General features: G+C 44.4%; 1 protein-coding gene across 4 annotated transcripts in view; it reads left to right on the forward strand.

Annotated features, from left to right (window-relative positions):
* Positions 1 to 1,628: 1,628 nt before the first annotated feature.
* Positions 1,629 to 15,004, forward strand: part of CHST1 (carbohydrate sulfotransferase 1) — a 33,156-nt gene continuing 19,780 nt past the window's right edge. The window contains exon 1 of one of the 4 annotated variants that reach the window (XM_053387421.1): positions 1,629 to 1,738. The gene's annotated coding sequence lies outside the window, so the exon portion shown is untranslated. Of the gene's footprint in view, positions 1,739 to 9,315; positions 10,062 to 10,179; positions 11,059 to 15,004 lie in introns of those variants that run through there. The other 3 variants (XM_053387414.1, XM_053387406.1, XM_053387410.1) reach the window with 3 other exon arrangements.

The following is a 15,004-nucleotide window of genomic DNA, read 5'->3' on the forward strand; positions in this document are numbered from 1 at the left end:
GATTAATATTTCATTTCCTATTTGCTAAAGAAATCATATTTGAATTTTATTTTTATTACAAATAAACACAGGCTTCGACTATGTTGCCAGTAGTATTAACACTCTTTATTCCTTCCCAGAACCAAAACTGAATAAATAACAATAAAGAAGAAGGAAGTTTTTTTAGAAGGAACAAAGCTCAGTGGGGGGTGGCGATAGGAAAGGCTGCACGTGTGTTTGAAATAATGGAGAAGAAAAATCAAATGAATATTATTAACACTATTCAAAAGTAACCTGCAATTTATGGTAAAACTCTTCTGTTATGCATTAAAAAAATTCTATACAGAAGTTTATCACATTTGTCTTTGAAGGGTACATACGGTAGTTAATCTCTGCTTTCATATGGGAAACTGAGGTTGCAGGTTGTATACTCAGTGAATCTAGGGCTAAGCAGAGATTTCATAGATCTTAGGTTTAGCTTTGATACCTATCCATTGCACTATTACATCAATTTTGTGAACAATTTTGTGAGCAAATTTATAAGCTTTCCTTCCCAGTTTCAAAATTCCAGAAATTTTATTATTTTAAAATAGAGCATTCCCCAAAACATTTTTCAAGGTAGAATTATAGTCTATTGGAAGAAGATGTTTCTTTCTGTGGTCATGTTCATTAATTTTATTCTGAGTTATAACATAATAGCCATCAATGGAGAGACGTGTAGTCCATCAGATGTTTTGATATACAAGTTTTGGAGAGCAATGGAGGTCTTCTCTTGGTTCTTACTTTTGTGTACATTATGGACTCCTGTATTGCCAGCTTGCAAAGTTGCTTGGTTTTGCCACGTGAGCTGGTTGCTCAGCCAAGCAGACCATTTGCACATTTTGTAGCATTTGAACTGACCCTTGGTGTGTTGCTCCATGAAGTCAGTCTCACAGCTGCATATTTGAACCTGGCTCTCTTTAAGTCCAGGGTGAACATTCTGTCCTGGTACCAGAGTGACTCTCTAGCAACTCTCCTAGTGCCAGCAACTTTGTGGAAAAATTATGATAAGAGTTGAGATGGATGTTTGTTGAAGTGAGATGGAGCTATTTATATCTATAAATAAATAAGTAATAATAAATACATATTTTCAGATTAAGGGCAGTTCAGAAGAAGATGAGATTCCAAGGGGTGGCTTAGAAAAAAATAATCCAGGCTGGCTTCTGCAAGGACTCCTTAAAAAGCATGACTATGTTTTGTTTTCTAAAAACCATGTCGCTTCTTAGGAGCATACAAAGGGAGAGGAGAGACAGCATGCCCACCGAATTTTTAGCTTTTGCTGAATGGTAAACAGCACCTTCTGCTTCTAGAGTTCTTTGAGCCTGCTTGTTTGTTTCTGCTGCTAGTCTCTAGTGTCAAAAGCAATAGTGACACACTTAGCTCAAGAGCCAGCTGCCTTCTGTGGCATTCATTTGTATGCCATACTGCCTGTTCCCGATTCCCTCCTACCCCCAAACAAATGCTGGCTGTGCCGTCTTGCTGCTTGGCTTGGAATGGCCCCAGATTTTTGGGCGAGTTTACATCGCAATAAAGAGCTCCTTTCTCTCCCGCCAGTACCGCCGAGCCTGCTTCTGTTTGGTGGCTCCCATGAGGGATCTCAAAATTACAGCAACAAGCAGCCTGAGAAAACCCAGTTTGCAACGGGAGGTTGCCATGGACAGTAAGAATGGAAAAGTCCATACAGGCAAGAAGCCATGGACAAGAATTGGATTAACAGCTGGTAAGAGCAATGTACTACCCTGGCAAGCTTGGTAGTATGGGCAGGGCAAGGACTCTGGCAGAGGAGAATTGGTGGGTGGGTGATAGGGATGAGTAAGTCCTTCAATTCGAGTTCTCTCTGTTTCTCTGCTTCCTAATCTTAAATTTCCACATTTCCACAGCAATATTTTTGTATGCTGTTTTGACAAACATACATGGTTTTGTAGATAATTTCCCGTAATACAATACCTATTTGTATGTTATTTTCACTAATATATGTATTTTAGTGCACACTTTACCCTACTACGTGCATTTTCTACACATTGCTTGTATTGCAAAATTGGAAGAAGTGCGAATTTCAAAAGGTTTAGTTCAAATAATGCTTTAAAAAGTGCAGATTTGGTAGGTTCACTTTAAATGTGAACTGAATCAAATTTATCCCTCATCCCTAGTGGCGGATGTGGCTGATTCATCCTTCCATTGCTGACTGATCCTTCTCCTATACTCTACCCCACCCCAGTCAGGCTTACTACTCCCAGAGCTGGGTAGGGAGAAATATAGGGTTGGGGCACCTAGGGGGAGAGGATACATAACCAGAGAACTGGTGGACAGGGGAAGGGTTATATTAAATATCTCCCTCATTTATCATGTTGGGTATTGGTGAATGTGGGGGACACCACACAAAGAGCCTGGCATGTTTACAAAAAAAACACAAAAAGCAAAAACCCCCACAAAAGTTTTGGGGGTGAAGATTGGGGCTTTTTAGTTTAGAGGAAAAGGTGAGTAAGGAGGAACATGATATAGACCTAAAAAACATGCATCAAGCAGAGAAATTGAACAGAGACACAATTTGATGCATAATTTGATCGGTCATTCAATGTAGCTGAACTGTAGAAGATTCTATATTGATAAGAGTAACAGCACATAGTTGTGGAATTCACTAGCATAGAATAGGGGATGGCCACCAATTTAATGACATTAGATAATTCCCTAGATGATAAAGCTAGTAATGGCTACTAGACATGATGGCTGCAGAGAGGATGAGAGGCCTCTGAATGCCAGTCGCTGGAGAACAACAGGTGTCTAGTTGGCTGCTATGGGAAACAAAATGTTTGAATAATAGGCATTTGGTCTGATCCAGGAAGGCTCTTATTATGTTCTTAGCTGGCAGAACATTTTGGACAGAAAAATTCAACGCTGTCAAAAAATATGTCACCCTATAAATCCCTCTCCTGTATCACTAGTGGTGGAGTGCAAGACGGTATCTCATGTGCTTGTGCTCTGTGAATGTGTCCTGGAACAGGCACTCTAAGCCCCAAAACTGTCAGGTCTATTATCAATGCATATGTGCAAAGGAACACTCTGATTTTTAAAGGAACTGATACAGCCTAATCATAGACCTCATGGATATCATCTTGGTGGTGAGTCCTGGAAGACCTGCTCTCGCTTGCAGGCCTTTTCCCACCTGGCCTTGGAGGGCAGGGCCCGGGCTGACTCCAGCCACAAAAGCTGAGGCTGCTGGGGTTGGGCTGGGGTATTGTTTTGCTGGGCTGGAGTTGTTGCTGTTAATTTTTTTGTATCTTTATTTTGTATCTTACGATTTATGTAGAAATTGTTCAATTTGGTTATGTGTTTTTTATGTTTGATTTATTGTTTATGACTACTTTTGTTATGTTTGTAGTCATGTAACTTTTTTAAAGCCACCTTGAGCATGGTCTTAACTTTGGAAAGGCGTTGTACAAATAATATGAATTGATCAATCGATATGGGGAAAGTCACGGGAGTCACTCAAAATATACCACTGCTTCTTCTGTTGAAGTGATACAACTCTCTACATTTGTAAAGAATCTATGTTCCTGATCAGCTTCTGCAAAATGCCAGTGAGAAAATAAACCTAGCCTATTACTTTTTTTTCTTCCAAAGGTTGAACTAACCAAGGTTAGCTGAGTCCCAGAATAAACAATTTTTACCCTCAGGCCAAAGGCATGTTTGATAAGTGATTTCTCCATCAGGATAAGAAGCATGTATTAGAAGAATATTCCCAGGTGCTCAGTGGTACATGCTGAGTTTGCACCTTAGCCTGAAGTTTTATGATTTTCTGGGTGTGTGTCGTGATTTTAGAAAGCTATTTTCACTGATTTTTTAGAACCTGAATTATATGTTAGTACTTGTTAGAACCATAAGCAACGTTTTCTTCTTTTCCTAGACTTCTCAGGATGCATGTATCACAGTCCAGTCCTTGGATGCCCCCAGATGCCTCTCAAATACTGACCTTGAGTTGGAGGAGCTTGTCTTAGATGCCTTGCATTTAACCTCCCCAAGGCACGGTTTGAGGGGAAATAATCACCAACCTTACATTGTATTATCATCTAGTAAGCATTTTCACGTACATTTCTCCTAATATACATATTTTTGCATGGAAGCTTATATAGCATTTGCATTTTTGAAAATGACTATCCCCTAATAGAATGCATTTTCATACATTATTCTCATGAATATCTGCAATTTTGTGTAGACTTTTCACTAACACATACATTTTTGTGTGCATTGTTTGGTTAGAGACTCGGAAACATTTGAGACTCCAGGGTTCAAACTCAACCAAACCCAAATCGGTTGGCAGTGATAATGGATTTGTAATTTGAGGTTTTAAGCTCAGGTCACAGCATCTTGGTCATGTTGTGGGGTGCTACCTATGCCTGGTCATACGTGAGCCTGCCTGATCACAGTCAAACCTGACTATTAAGCAGCACATTCCTCTGGGAGCGAGAGTATTTCTAAACGCAGTGTTAAATAATAATTACTGTAATTCTTTATAACCCTTTGGACTTCACATTAAACACACACTAAGCAAGATGGGACCCATAAAAATGAATGTTGCCATTACGGTATCCAGAATTATAAATGGGCTCTTACTGTTAACTGCCAGAAGTGGGTGTAGAATACAGCAGAAGACATAAGACCCGTATTCAAATACATTTGGACAGAGGGGGAAACACACAAATGTTTGGAGATGCTGGAAAGATCTTTTCTATTTTTAGATAACTGACTTGGGTCACCTTGAAATTCACCAAACTCCCCCCCCCCAACTGTTTGAAGACTTCACATAACTGAACTTCGATTTAAAGCCTTGACTCTCTTATTCGGCTTAGATCCTTGTCTAAGGTGGTTTCCTCCAGTATAGTTTTTAATTACTGCTTCAGTATAAATTACACATGGAAGACTTTCCTTCCTGTAGCTGCAGGGAAGTTTCTAAGCACATCACATCACAGATACAGTGTGCTTATGGCAGGCAGTATTATTTCTAGCACACCCAATCAGTGCAAAACGATGACAAAACAGGAATTTGAGTAAGGCTTTTTCAGGCAACAACAACAAAAACCCTCAGCAAATTGGCATTAGGGAAGTCACTGGAGTGGAGGAATGATGTCCTTCTGTTCCATATTTCTGTCTAGTCCCTAGCAGTTCATCATACAAATTTGTGATTGGCAGCCTACAGCAGCCCCATCCTCTCCTCTCCCTTGGAACTGCTTGCTTTGATTTTTCAGCACCACCCAGATGCTAGCTTTTGTACCCATGAGAGATCTATGCTCCCATGTTTCCCCAGGTTTTGGGGTTCCATGGCAAAAATATTAGGAACCTATACAGCTCCAGGGTGCATTTTCCCTCCTGAAGGTAGTTTCTTACAGTGCTACTACTGGGTCAAACTGACTCAACAGCAATATGACATATTTGAGTGCTGGTCAAATAGGGGCTCAGTGATGACCACAGCCAATCCAGGCTACTGCCATATTGCAACTGACCTATAACTAAGCAAGGACAATTGTGATCTTTTTGAAGAAGGTGACGTGTTGCTGGTGTGCTGTGTCAAACTAGCCCCAGCGAAAATTTCCAGTAATTGGAAGCAAGGGTTGTGGGATATCAATAGGAAACTGCTCAGTCGCTGGCCACATATGATAGTGTTGCAAGACCAGGAAAAAACTTAGTGAGAGGCCAGGAAGTGGTGAAGCAGAGTCTGTGGGGGAAAGTTCTGTCTCCCATACTAATCCTTTCCAAACAGAAGCACTGTTATGTTTCACATTAATGTGCCGATAATTAACTGTATATACTTAGAAGCAAGTAATACTGATTCCAGCAAGATTTATGTCCAGCTAAGTATGTTTAAGATTGCAGGCTTAATTTAAAATTCTAATTAAGATTCTATTAATGTTTTTATTTAGGGACAAACTAAACATTATGAGGAAGAACTGTAATTGGATCTTCCAATGTATTTTTATTTTCCTGAAAGAAAAGAAATGCACACAGGATGCCCAAAAATTGGTTTGGGACTATAATGTAGGAGAAAAGAGGTTAACCCTTTCATCCCATCTCATGGAAAGCCCCAAGAGCAATGTAGGGGAAAGTATACAGGGATCACTGCTTCCCCTGTGCCATGGCTCCAATGCACCCCTGAGAAGGAGAACAGGTAGAAAGGCAGAAGATGCAGTCAAGGACCTTCCACATAATGCATCTTGTGGCCCTCACCTGCAGTTCCTAGGTGCAGCTAAAATGCACCTGCCATTTTCTGAACAGAGAACAATAACAAGAAGCCTTCCCGAGCTATCACGTAGAAGCAGATATTGTTTGTAAATGATCTGCACTTAAGAGCTGCCAACAGAATACATTTTCCTGAGCTAGGGATAGTGATAGTGATGGAAAACATCACTTCCTTTAGTTTCTGCAGCAGTTATTGCACAGGAGCTCTGGCAGAGGAAAGGTGTCAACCAGACACAAACACTAAGTTGTATCAGAAGGGCATTGACAAATGGGTCAGAAAAAAACAATTCAGATGGCCAACCACTGAGCCAAATAAGTGAGCCAATCAATGTACTACCAAGAGGCAGAGGGGCAAGTGAGCCCTAAATCAGTAAAAGAAACACAGGAAGTTGATTTAGACCATGACAGACCATTGTTTCATCTAGCATTCTAGCGCATATTATCTACATCGACTAGAAACAGCTTTCTAGGATTTCAGGTAGGTGACATTCCCAGCGCTACCTGGAGTTGTCAGGGTTGAACCTGGGACTGTCTGCATGCTCTGCCACTGAGCTATGGCCTGTCTCTAAGAAGGCAGCAATTGAATGAAAACAGGTAAAACAGGTAAATGAAAATCATTTAAATAAGCATAGAAAGGGCAGTGGAAATCTACCTATATGCAATATCATATTTATTTTAGCACATATTCAACCTGGAATGATTACTACTTGGTTAGAGAAGAAAAATTGCATTGGGAACCTTTGGAGATCCCAAATTGCCAGTTTCAAAGCATTCCAGCCTAGAAGGCAGGTAGCAGAGTAAGAAGGTGGACTCTTGAACACCAGCTTCAATAGGAATAGTTCCTAGAATCTGTTAGGGATACTATTACATTGACAGTACAGTAGGCTATCTTGAGGGTGGTGTGGTATCCCTCTTCCTCTTCCTGGTTGCCTCAAACTTATCTATGTGTCTTTCTCTCCCATCCTTCAGTTAGGTTCAGGCAAGATGTTTATGTCAAAGTGTTCTGGTCCCTTTGCTGAGATTCTCCTTATTAGTGCATTCTGCCTGTATCTCAGAGAAAGCTGAAGCAAGCCATAGCGATTGGCTGGAACTAAGGCAGAATGTATGAAAGTATACATGAACGCATTGGCAAAGGGGGTGAACTGCTTGCTCATAAAACCATTTAATACATGCTGCCAAAGTCCTGAGCTCCAGCCAGCAGCCAAAGCAAACAGCTTGAATAGTAAGGCATTGCACTCTGCCAGCAAGACAGGAACAAAAGGTGGGGAAGAGTTTTCTGGGTGGGCTATTGTTCCATTGTACCACCTATGGAACTGCGCCTTTGGTGCAATTTTCATTCACAGCTATAAAAGTCACAAGCCACATTTTTGTGAATTTAACCAGATAGAATTTTAATACACAGGGAAGACTTAGGGACCTGATATTTCCTAACCTGACAGCAATAGCAATCAACATGTCTTTTACAGCTTCACTGTATTAATCTAGCAACACCATGTCAGCTTAACCTGAACTTCTAAAGTGGAATGTATGAATGAGGCTTACATCCTATTCACATTTATTTGCAGGTAAGTCCTATTAAGTTCAATGGTTCCGCTGAGAAAATATGCATCAGATGGCACTTTGAGGAAAGTTAAATAAGATATATGAATGTCCCTTTATGAGATATACAATCTGCATACATGCTTTCTTTTTCACTGTTTCAGGTGTGAGGCCCCGAGCACAACAGTCAACATGGTGGGCTTCACACAGTCACCATGAGGATATTCCAGGGAGAAAGGAACCTGCTCCCTAGGTGTACCGTGTACTCTTGTAGGGTTGAACCAAGAACACGAAAAGATGCATTCTCACATGCTCAGTAAATTCCCTTCAAATGGTGAGAAAGGTTGGGTCTGCCAGTTTCAAATAATGCAAACTCTGGGGCCACAAGGCCACTTTGAGAGAATTAGTGAAGATTAGTGAATTCTGGTTGGGAAATAATTTAAACCTATTGGTACCTATTCAGTAGATCCAGTCTATTTTCACCTTCGTTGGTTTCCAATTAGTTTCTGGACCGACTTCAAAATCCTGGTTATGACCTATAAAGTATACATGGCTTGGGATGTCCATACCTGAGGGAAGACTTTCTTCTGTATGAACTTCCTACCTGTATGTACTTCAGCCCCTATCTGAGTGCCACCTCTGACCAAACTTTGGAGGGTGGTCACGACAGAGAGGGCCTTTTTGGTGGTGCACCCCCCCAACAGAATGCTTTCCCAAAGGAAGCACACATGGTGTTCATGTTGTTGTCTTTTTAACCCCCAATTTTAAAATCTCCTCATTTTAGTCCGTGTGGCATGACTGGTGGTTTTAGCTGAGCTGGGGGGGTTGTTTTCAAAAAGCTCCTGTGATTGGCGTGATATTGATGGTGTATTTGGGTTGTTATGCTCAGATTTTTATAGCTCAATGTTATGTTTCATTGATTTGTTTATAAGGTACCTATCAAGTATAAATAATAATAAAAAACTTCATTCAATTGAACCAAGCTGGTACTATAAACCTCAGCCCTGATATCCTTGGAGAAGCTTTCATAAGTATTTTAGGGAGCTGAAATGTACGCCTGGCATACGGGTGATGCCTGACTTGGGAGGCATCCCTAACTGAGAGAAGCTCGCGGTCTTCTCCTCAGCGAGCCCCACAGCGCCCCGAAGCGGTCAGCTGCGACTGCTGAAGTTGCGCGCGCTCCGGACAGCGGCCGCTCCAGAGATTCTCCCGCCTCACAACCCCCGACATCTTTTAGCGCGGCGTCGGCGCCTTTAAGAGAGCGAGTGAGAAGCTCAGGCTAGCCATCTGGAAGCTGGAAAGTTGTCCGCTGGTTGGACAAAGAGCACGGCGAGAGCACCAACACCGCCGGCAGCAGCAAGCTCACGCCGGGGTCCGATGCCACCGCCGAATCGCCTCAGGCGGAAAAGGTGTGGCGCGCGCGCCTGCTCGCGCCGAATTCCCTTCGCTCGAAAGGAAGCGCGCTGCGGAGGAGAGGCCCGGCGGGGGGTCCCCCACCCTCCCCCACGCGCGCCCGCCGCCTCGCCCGCGCTTTCCTCAGTTAGGCAGAGCAGAGCGCGGGCTGCGCTCTGACCCCGGAGATGGGCCGCGGCGGGAGGGGCCGGCTTCTGCTGCAGATTTGGCTCGGCGAGGGGAGCTCCCTGATGATGATGATGATGCTGCCGCCGCCGCCTGCACCGTTTCCTTGCTGCTGGCTGTGCGGTTGGAAGGGAGCTCAACCTCCGCCGGTATAAAAAAAACAAAACAAAACCCCTCCTCGCTCTCCAGGGAAGGCGGTCGGCCAATAGGTCCGCACCGGTTTCAGAGAGACGGGTCTGGAGAGCAGCAGCAACTGCCGAAAGGATACTTCGGCTGCGGACGAAAGCGCGGGACTTTTCTTCCCCCTTCGCCCGCCCTCGCCCACCTCGCAGCCCGCGCCGAAGCGTCTGAGGGAAGGAAGCGGGCGCCGCCGCAGCGAGAAAGAAAAGGCGCGCGGGAAGGGTCGGAGCAGCCCCGCCGCCGGAGCTGCGCGTGGGTCTCCTCCTTTGGCGGTCGCGCGTGCGTCGTCGTGCGAGGGGAGGGGAAGGGGGGGCGGTGGGCTGGCGAGAGCCAGAGCTCAGCCCCGAGGAGAGACACACCGGAGGATGGTCCTCCCGCCGTGGCCGCGCGCCGCCGCTGCCGAGCGAGCCTGAGCTGCGGACCGAGGGGAGATGCGGCCGGCGACTCTGGCTGGAAGCCCTTGAGATGAGGCGGACACCCGCCGCGGTGCCCAGAGCGGCTCCTCGTTTCCGAAGGTAGCTGGCTGCAAGGGGAAGGCAGGACGTGACGGGGGCTCCTGGCAAGTCCCTCTTGCCCAGGGCGGGAGGGGGCACCCAGGACGCCGCTTCTCTGGCCAACGCAAGCGGCAGGAAGGCTTCAATCTCGCTCCCTCTCTCCCCCAATTCTCTCTATTATTAAGCGAGAGGATGCAGCGCGAGCGGGGTGGGCGAGAGACGTGATGCTCTGGGTCGGTTATTCCTGGGCACCGAGGAGGCAAATGGAAATGCACTTTTCCGCTCTGGAGGCAGCCTAATAATGCAGGCTATGCAGGCAGCGCCTTAAAGACGGAACAGATTTATTTATTCGACCTTTCTTTTAAAAAAACAAACGTGGCGTAAGCTTTCGTGGACTAGCACCCAACCCACTTCGTGCCTTACAGCCCACGGAAGCTTATGCCGCCGTCAAATCACGTTTGTCTTTCTTTACGGTGCGTCTTCGCTCCGCGATTTTAGCCCAGGTTAGTTTCCCCTGCAACTCTTGAAAAACTACCTTATTGTACAAGGCGATCCAGCAAGGATTGTTAAAGTAAAGGATTGGCTCGCCCGCCCACCCTTTTTTGCAACAACGGCGACCACCTTGCTTTGAATGTAGGTAGCGGTTATTGTGGATCAGCTAACGCGAAGAGCAAAGGTGTGTTGTGTTTAGTTTGTGGTGGTGCAGGAGATCGAGAGGGCTCGTCCACAGGTAAAGGGGATGGAGCGGTGGCGGGAGAAGACTTTCTGTATGTGACTGCAGAGACACGTGGGAATCGCCGGGCTGGCTTAGAACTAGGAGTCTCTCATCCAGGTACAGGCAGCTGGCTCTTTGGAAGAAGAGGCGTCAGGAAACCCCAGCATGATTTCTAGTTTTGTTAAGCTAGTGCCAAGGGATGACTCTGATTCCAAATGCAAGTTTTGGGGACTAGGTTGGCCTTGCTTGTGATATGGGATGCCAGAGCAGCACAGCGCTGGAGAAATGCATGGGATGGGTCAGGTTAGGCCATCTACAACTTAATGTTTTATTTTGGGATCCCTTCTCCAGCCTGCCAAGGGGTGGCGATTTTCATTCTTATCTGGAACTTGGAGCCTGGGCTGGAGCAGAGGTTTTAGGATATGTTGCTTTTTGCAGGCTTTGTCATGCTTTCTCTTGTTATCGCTTTGTTTTCCGATGTAATTAAGCCGGCAGCTGGAGTCCCCAAACTCAGTGCTTAGACCAGCCTTTCTAATTTCTCTATCTACAGCTCATTCCCTGGTGGGTTAGGATTTCCCTGACTTGTATTTTCAGCATGGCACTAGTAGCTTGCCTTATTTAATTTTGGAGGCAGCAAAACATGCCTTTCACCAGTCCTTTAGTTAGAAATGACCACTGAGGAAAGAATGCAGCGACAAGATACCACTTCCTTCTTGTTTGACTCTCATTTGGCCTCTTTGGGGCAACGATTTGTGGGGAGGAAATGAAATGTTTAGCTGAAATGGGAGCACTCTTATTTCCTAAAGTGGTCTAGAACAAGGAGATAAATGAGACCGAAATGCCTTTCCAGATGATCAGTCTGTAGCACAACAATAAAAGCAAAGTTGTTGCTTCTGTTGTGTTGGACTCTTGACATCTTCCCTTAAGAAAGTGCATCTGTTTCAGGGATATTCTGTTTTTCCAGCACTCAAATAGCAACCTATTGTTTGGAAGAGGCCAAGCTTTCTCCAGCTGGTGGGGCCATTCTAATTGATTATGAGGACTGAATGGAATCTGATGGTGTGAAAGTCGTGAGCACTCACTGTATAAAACATGTGAAATCATGCTCCCTCATGTTAAACAACAACAACATAGGTCTCATCCTGAACAGGCTTAAAAAAAGTATAGGAACACTCAGCAAGCCTTCAGACTTTGTCCTGAGAACAGTTCCACCTCACATACAGATTTCTTCTTTGCAAGCTAAATATTTCCTCTGGAGCCCCCACCATCCAATCTATGCTTCTTTTACTAAAGCAGCCCTCCCTGCAGCAAGGTTTTCCCCACATCCATTATGTGTGGATTGGACGTCTCACTCACACCTTTGAATTTAGGTGTGTAGAATCATTCTGCAAAGACTAAAATATGAAACAGGTTTATTGAGACACCTGTATTACATTTTAGCCTTCACAGAATAGTTTTAAGGAAGTATTGTTGTAATAAGAATTTGGGGGATGGGGGAGAACCAGGGTTGACAAACCCTCCGGATGTTTGCACTACAATTCCCATCCTGTCCAGCCAGTCTAAAACATCTGGAGGTTGCAAGGTTGGTGAGGTCAGGACTAGTTCATAACCCAGAACATAACAGTGTCAAGTTAGTATTATCCATTCTTTCTGTTTCTGCAACTCTGTAGTATGGGCACCAAAATTCCAGAGTTCTTATTTCCCTCAAAGTTTGATTCATCAATTTAAATACCAAGATATCTGGGTGTGTGAGAGAGAAGGGGAACAAGGAAGGAGCTTTTGTCAACATCCCAGTCTAGGCTATTTATTGGCATAGAGTTCCTCAATTTTTGGATCCCAGATGTTGTTGGTCGAGAACTTCTGTGATCCTCAGCCAGCTTAGCTGATGATCAGGGTTGATGGGAGTTGTAATCCAACAACGTTTGGCAACCCAAGCCTGGTTTACAGTGTTTATAGGCTGCCCTGTGTGTCCAGCATGGCTCACAAGAAGAAATAAAACCATTTGAAATACAAAAATAATAGAAGTATAAACACAGCATAAAAATAGTCACATATATAAATCTAAAACAGATAAAGAGGCTGGTGCTGGAGTGACTCAAAGGTAAGTGCTATGTGGGAGGGCATTTCAAAGCCAGGAAGCCTTCCCTGGAAAGGTAGAAATCCTTATAGTCACTCACCACACCTTACTGGATGGAGACACTTGAAGAAGGTCCTCTGAAGTTCTCAAGGGTTGCGTAGGTATGTGTGAAGAGCAGTAGTTCTTCGGGTACCCTGATCCCAAGTCCCGATGGGTCTTAAAGGTCAAAAGCAACATCTTGAATTGGGTACAGAAATGGACTGTGAGCCAGTTAAGATAGTGAAGCACTAGTCAGATGTGCTTCCATTGCAAAGTTTCGGTCAAGCAGTTTTGTAGTCATGCACTGAATTTTCAAAAGTAGACATTTCTACAATGCCCTGCAGTAGTCCAACCATGAATGGAACCTTTTTTTTTTAGCAGTCCCAGGCAGAAATGCTGAATTTTACAATTGAAACTCAGGCTGTTGAAGCAACCAGCTGTTTTCTGCACTAGAAGAAATGTTCTTGTCCAAAGCAGGCTGTTTATGGCTATTTAAAATAACTGGGGCACCTTTTAAAGCAGGATTTACCAGGTATGCTTCAACGAATGCATCCACACTAGTGGTACAGGGGAGTGTGGCACTGAGAAGGAAATCAGGGGGTACTGTGCAAAGCAGACTGAGGATGAGGAAGAGAGGAGTAAGACAGGCTGATGGTTTTGATAGTAAAGTATTTGCATTCTTTAGGATTGGAGTTAGGTATGGATGAAAATTAGGCTTATTCCCCATAGAGGGCAAACACGGACCTTAAGAACAAGGTTTAATAGTTGCACTTTAATTTTAGATGTATGGTCTACCCAGTCTAAAGGACTGGGAGTGGGTTTCTACCAGTATTGCACAGTAGAAATAGAGCCTCTTATGCCAAAAGTTCAGTCTAATGTCCACGCAAGGCATTACAAGGGGTAACATAAAGTTCCCAGCCATGTTCACCCTTACAATGAAAAGTAGGGACTGCAGCCATTTGCAGCATGTAATCAGAGGGAGGACCCATAGCTCATTGGTGGAGCATCTGCTTTGCATTCAGCAGGTCTCAGGTTCAATCTCTGGCTTCCCCACTTAGGGCTGGGAGCCAACCCTGCCTGGAGAGCTGCTGCAAGTCAGTGTAGACAATACTGTATAAAACAGACCAGTGGTGTAACTTGTTATACAGCAGCTTCCTATGTTGCTATGTGATGCTTTTTCCACCTACTGATTCCCTCCTTAAGTATTTCCCTGGCTAAGGTTGCTTCTAGTTTTGGAAGCCAGCTGGTGTGTATATGTGTGCAGAATGGCCAGGGAGCAATTTCAGGGAAGAGCTGAGTGCAGGGGGAGTTTAGGGAGGTGGTTCCCACTTTCTGATTCTCCCCAGCAAGTCTGCCCCTGAATTCTGCAATATGTTGGAAAACATGGGTCTTGGGTATGTTTCCCAAGAATGCCTGTTTTGGTTCCTTAAATAAAACAACTTCTGCTGTTACTTTTTCCTTTATGATATTTTGAAAAATGCTTATTGGGAAAAGCCAGAGATTTAATTCATAGACACCTCTTTATCGGGTGAACAATAGTATGATGTGGCTCTGAGGCACATCTGGCAAAAAGGCTGCAAAGTATCTCTGCTGTTCTTCACACTTCTCAAATCTGCATTGCCATCATATCCTACACACATTCCAAAGATGTGCACCTGTGGCCATTTTCTCTCTGCTTCTCTGTGTTTGCTTTTAGAATAGGAGGTCAAGGATGGTCATGGCCTTGAAATGAAGCCACCTACCCACTTGGCTCCAAACCAAGAAATTTATTTACTTTCCCTAATCCCAGCCGTTCCGAATTCACTTGTTCGCTCAGTACACCTTGTATGAAGGGACAAATGTACTATCAAATATATTTCTACTAATTCCCTTACCTGGCGCTGTGGTGTAAACCACTGAGCCTCTTGGGCTTGCCGATCAGAAGGTTGGCGGTTCGAATTCCCACGACGGGGTGAACTCCCGTTGCTCAGTCCCAGCTCCTGCCAACCTAGCAATTCAAAAGCACGCCAAAAAGTGCAAGTAGATAAATAGGTACTGCTCCGGTGGGAAAGTAAAGAGTGATTCCGTGCGATGCTCTGGTTTCGGTGTTCTGTTGTGCCAGAAGCAGCTTAGTCATTCTGGCCACATGACCTG

The sequence above is a fragment of the Podarcis raffonei genome, chromosome 1 (genome assembly GCF_027172205.1).
Source record: "Podarcis raffonei isolate rPodRaf1 chromosome 1, rPodRaf1.pri, whole genome shotgun sequence".
Lineage (NCBI taxonomy): Eukaryota > Metazoa > Chordata > Lepidosauria > Squamata > Lacertidae > Podarcis > Podarcis raffonei.